Source organism: Dermacentor andersoni, chromosome 11 (genome assembly GCF_023375885.2).
Source record: "Dermacentor andersoni chromosome 11, qqDerAnde1_hic_scaffold, whole genome shotgun sequence".
Taxonomy (NCBI): Eukaryota; Metazoa; Arthropoda; class Arachnida; order Ixodida; family Ixodidae; genus Dermacentor; species Dermacentor andersoni.
In genome coordinates, this window is record NC_092824.1 from 69,884,134 (window position 1) to 69,889,966 (window position 5,833).

The 5,833-nt window shown below is 43.0% G+C and overlaps 1 long non-coding RNA gene across 1 annotated transcript; it reads right to left on the reverse strand.

Annotated features, from left to right (window-relative positions):
* Nucleotides 1-396: 396 nt before the first annotated feature.
* Nucleotides 397-5,479, reverse strand: LOC140214198 (uncharacterized). Its single transcript, XR_011891117.1, has 2 exons — nucleotides 5,220-5,479; nucleotides 397-2,027 (listed from the first exon to the last, which is right to left on the reverse strand). It is a non-coding gene; the product is annotated as an uncharacterized lncRNA (long non-coding RNA).
* Nucleotides 5,480-5,833: the final 354 nt, after the last annotated feature.

A 5,833-nucleotide genomic window follows, 5' to 3' on the forward strand; every position in this document is an offset into this window, starting at 1 on the left:
TCCTTCTTCAGTGCCGCACTGCGAAGGCCACGACGCAGTGGTGCGTGCCCACAACGCTATGTCACCGTGGCGCGCAGTTCAAATGGTGTTTCGGATGTTAACGTAGACGCCACGACTTCCGCCTTTGGTGCCTGCGACGCGGCCGGCGTTGCGCGTACCCGGTGGTTCGAACGGGTGCGTTGCGTTCACCGGGTTGCTGTAACGCCCTCGCTGCGTTCACCCAAATAGCCAACTATAGCTGATTTAACTTGGCTCCCGTTGGATTTTTAAAAGGCGGCGGTAGTGCGCTTTGTATGTACATGCTTTGGACATTTCTTGTGAGCGTCTGTGAAACAGGGTGTTGTAACCTTTCTCTATGGTGAAACCTTTTCGACGTGTTTCTGCGTTGTATCTTCGATTTAAGTGGTCTTCGCTGCCGTGGTTAGCTTGTTTGGCTGGTTAGTACATGTGCAAACGGTCTTTGCCTATGACTGTGATGTTCTGGAGTTGTGGAAGGTCGTCGCCCCTATTTGATGTACATGCGTTGTCGCGACATCATTCGAACACTATACCATAGAGAAAGAATGACTATATGATCAGAGCAGAAACAAGTGCTATAACCTCCCCTGGTGGTCGTGTAGGCGTCAGCTCTTGAAGTATTGGGCAATGCACAGAGGGAGCCAGTTTTATTTGCGGATGTGTGCTTGCACCAACTTTGACAAAACTCTGATCATTCGGGACCTATAAAAGCAGTGCTGTATTGTTTTTGTTCCCTGCTTAGTTCGCCTGTTTACATACTCGCCTGAATGTGTGCTGTTGTGATTTGTATGTTTTCCGCCGTCGGTCTGTACCAGATACCTCGCATTCAGCTGCTTATCGCCTGTGGTCGTTTTATAACTTTGCTGCAGAATTTGTCCTTAAGTCGAATAAACTAGGGAAGGAAATCGTGAAGCTTTACTCCCGAAAAGCACTTGTACGTCCATAGAATTTACAGTTCAAATGCAACACATATCCTCATTTAAATTTTAGAAGAATATGATATCATTAAATTTAAATTGCAGATAAACAGAATTCAATAAATTGAAGGTTTCTATATGCACCCCAAATAAGTTCTGCAAAGTGAAACGGTTTGTTACATTAAAGTTCAATATATGGAGGTCTAATTGTACAAAATTGACTGATATAGGGGTTGATTGGATACAAGGTGCGCATATTCACACGCCTGCTTCCTTAGTCAGTCGTTACGTGCCGGTCTATTTGGGCAATAAACCAAGCAACAATGTTAATGTTTTTGAACTGTTCATATATCGGGAGCACACCAAGAAGGTGATCTAAAACCTCCAGGCATATGGTGACTATCTGTTCCAAAAGAAAAAAAAAGTAATAGTAATAATGTGTACGGTGGCATAGCAGAGTAAACAAACAAAAAAGCTGTCTTTTTAAGACAGTGCTACATTTTTTTTCCTAATTACAGCAGCCGTGCAAGGTGTTCTAGATCAGTTACAATATTTGAAAATTCATTGTGATTGGCCAGTCTGTTTCCCCTAGTGTTATAATGGTCTCATATTCTTGCAAAGTTAATCATATTACTCCTGTTTCCTTACTACATTGAACTCCTGAAATGTTTTATCCCGGCCACTGCTCCTCATCCACCATGCTTTTTCTGCTTAAAAGTTCTCAAAGCAATTATCTTGCTCTCCTCTCCCTATTATTCAGGCAGAAAAACAGACCCACATGGCCATCACAAACTAATTTTCACTTACACATGTCCTGATGTTCAAAACGTTGCAGTTGAGTTGAACTTATGCAGCAGTTCATTGAGCAGCTCTACAAGTAAGCTTATGCATTCCACTCATCTTTGTGTATTGGAGTTGGAGCAACAAACAGATTCACAGGAAGATGTAAATACAAGTCGAATAAGGAATGTTTTGGGCTGGAGCCAACGTTGTGACAAACTCATCTTTGTCAACTAGTCCTCTTGTTGAAACACTGGCTGCAGGCAGAGGCCTCCCTTGTTTAGCTGATGTTGATCACTTGTAGAACAATCACTATTGTAAAAATAAACAGGCTATAGAATAAATTTTATGTACAGTAAGGTTTCAACATTTTCTGTTAATAACCCAACAGAACAAGACCATTAAAAAATTTTCAAAGCTCAAAAAGGCTTGCATTCAAGTGTAATACTGCATGCATACAGAAAAGCAAACTATTCAGTCAGCTCTCCTCTTGAAGCTGTACTTCACTATCGCAGCAGGCTAGCAAGCACCAAGCATGAAAGAATAAAAAACGCATTTGCACTTCTCGTCTGACGAAATTTACTGAGCTTTTACAGAAATGAAAATCATTGAAAAGGAAGTGGGTATTTAGGTTGAGATATGAGCACGTAATCTGTAAGCCTCGTAAGCTTATGTCAAGTAAAACAACATAAAATCCTGAGAGATTGAGCTTTTTAAGTACACATTTTATAATAGGAACACCAACCTTCTTCAGGGTGATAAAAGCACTGTAGATCAAGGTTCTCTACGTAGTGGAAACATTGCTAAATCTGTTAAGATGTGAATGTGGGCAAGTTCGTAACAAATTTCTAACTTGCTAAAGCACATTACTGTCCTCATCGAACAAATAACTATAGTTTCTTGTACATGTGCCTTGATCACGTTCAGCACAACATTATGCCTTTTTATCTTTCTTTAATACATTCTGTAGCCCTTCAATGAATTCAAGATGCTAGAAACCATGTTGAACTACAAAGTGCTTGCCACTAGAAAAGACAAGAAGTCAGTTCCTGTGTTAGAAATATTTATTGGTTAGAGAAAGGCTAAAATTTAGTAGGAACATTAACCATGTTTTGAAGTTTTCATCCTACTCATTTTACGGTTGAAGCTAGCTTGCTTCTCAGGTTACTTGTGCTTATAATTAAAGCACAACAAACAGATGAATGGCTTGCCAGGGGATTATCCACAGAAAGTGGTCACTTTTCTCACTCTCACCGTAGTGTTTGGGCTACTGCTGGTACTGTTGGCCGCATAGCAGCCAGTGCAGTGCCACTGAGTGTGCCGACGTGCCAGTTTTTCTTAGCATGTGGACATTCCTCCCACGAGTTTCTTCGATGTTGTTTTGACGAGGGCCGAACAGTGAATGAGCCAGCTAGTTCATCTTGAAATTTTGTAATTGGCGTAGAGTTTCCTTCAAGCATGCTACGAATGTTCCACGCATTTATGATGGCACTTCCAATGAGCAACTCAACAGCTACCTTTCTGTACCACTTGAGTCCTTTTCTAAGGCAGTTGTGGTATAACGTCATTTGTTCACTATAGTCGACGCCCTTTTTTGCTGCATTGCAATCGAGACCGGCCTGATGTTTCATGATTGGTGCGCCGTCCCTTGTTTTCTTCCCACTGTCCACCAAAGTTGCTTCATATTTGGCGACAGATGTGAGTATCAGAACAGGCCTCTTGTCCATCCACTTCAGTGCCTTCACTCCATTTTTGGACTGAAGTCCGGTAGCACTGCCATTTGCAACCTTTACTTCAGTGAGATCTTTTGGCAGCCCTTTCCTCACTGAGCGAACTGTGCCACGAATGAAAGTGTCTTCCTTTAGAAGGCGAAGAGTGAGTGGCAAGCTCATGTAGAAGTTGTCTACGTACAGCGGGCACACGACTTCCTTGTAATTTTGCAGGAGTTTCAAGCATACATCTTCGGCATGTCCGATGCCAACTGTTCAGTCACACTTTCCGGCATATACATCAACCTTTAGCCTGTAACCGTCTTTGGTACATGCCTTGAACAGCCTGACTCTGTAAGAACGAAAGTCTGCCTCGCCATGGCACTATTGTTTCATCTATCACAACCTCCTTTCCCGGCTCAAGCACAGTGGCAAAAATTTTGGTTCAATTTCTCTACCAGAGGATGGATCTTAAAGACATGATCCTGCAACTCTGCAACCAGTTAATTGTCCGCAAAATGCCGGAACCTCAAAAGTAGGGAAAAGGCGGCCACGGCTCATATTTTGACGAATGAGTTCAACACCATACAGGTTACTTTTTGCCCAGTAGTGACTCAGATAGGAAGATGGACAAGATTAATACAAATTGGTATTCCAACAAATGCTTTCATTTGTTGGAGATTGGTTTCCATCCAATTTTTCAACTTTGATTTAGATTTGGGAGTAGGAAGACAGAGGAGACCAATACAAATCAGTATTCGAATAAATGCTTTAATTTCTTGGGCATTGGTTTCCGTCCAATTTTTCAACCGTGATTTAGATTTGGGAGTAGGAAGACAGAGGAGACCAATACAAATCAGTATTCGAATAAAGGCTTTAATTTCTTGGGCATTGGTTTCCGTCCAATTTTTCAACCGTGATTTAGATTTAGGAGTAGTTGACTTCAACACTTGTTGTGTGAACCTGTTTGTCTCATTGACCATCATTTGCCAAATGTCATCCGTAATAAACAGTGAACATAAAGATGGGGCATAACGGCTAGATGGCAACTGAATGATAGTGGGCGGCCTAGAGTGCGGTGTCACACTAGGCGAAGTGGTTGTTGCCGGTGTCCATTTCTCTAGAGATGGGCTGAGGGAAATGAGAGCATCGTATCCTGAATCATTCACCTCAGAATCATCAGTCAGGTCTGACTCTCCATTCGACATGCTGGCTGAGGTCTGTGATGGTTCGTAAACACTATCGTTGTCACTGATTTCACTGTCTGTCCACTGCTGAACATCTGACACTGAAGCACTTGACTCATCCGCTGGTGATCGCGAAGTTGCTGGTGCATTCTTCTGGCCCAAAACTAAGTTTATTTGTTTCCTCTGCATTGTGCTTTTTTTTTTTTTTTTGCATCCGGAAGGGGCATGAGGATCTATCTATTAGACACGCTGAAAAGTTTGGGAGTAGCAAGAAAAATGCAGGTACTTATTCCAACGGCACGTATTTCAAAAACTGCGGCGAAAGTTTGCAAGAAACCCAACTGAGAAATGCGCCGTCACTCGACTCTCCGAAACAAACATGCCACCCCGTGTCCAATGCAATAAAAATATATGTTAGTTGCAATTTCAAACCTCAGATGGCAACACAAGAGCGAGAATTCTTGCGTGTGGGTCACTGGAGAGTCACGCCGCACACAGCATAAAAACGTTTTCATTGAGTGCATCGTGGATTGCCAGTGGGTCATAGCATTTAACATCAGACAAGTAGTCTACTGGCTATCTATAACCTCACACAACAAAAATCGTACCTCTGAGTTCAAGTGTGATAATGTTATCGCAGCAGCAAGCAGATGAATGCCCATAACTTTGCTGCTGCGTAGGAGCACAGGCTGTGCTGTGATGTCATTCAGAGTGACACGTGACTTAGATTCAAGGCAGCATCAGTTATTTGTTGAATCTGTACGTTGCTTCAGTGGACTAATTAAAGTTTAGAGAAATAATGAAAAATACAACCCGAATGTCTGGGTGCTTTTGTTTTACTTCGCACTGTAGCAATATGAATTTCCATTTCGTCTCCTTTCTCCGACGTTTGCACGCCCGCAGAGAACGAAACTATACGACATTGTCTACTGTGTTCCAGCATTGCGTTCATGCTCCTTCATCCCCTCGCGTTTGCCTCAGTGCTGGGGCACTGACTTATACCGCTAATCACGTGTTCTCGTGTAGAGCGCGCATTATCGTCCGCTACAGGAAACGAGACAAGCGCAACAGCTCGCACGACACCGTCACCGGAAGTGTGCCGGTGACGGTGAAAAAAAGAAGACGGCAAGGTATACCCGCCGCGCGACCCCTCGGCTCCGGTATGGGAGAACGCAGTGAAGGAAATTCGCTTACACAGGCGAAACGGGGAAAGTCGAGAGAG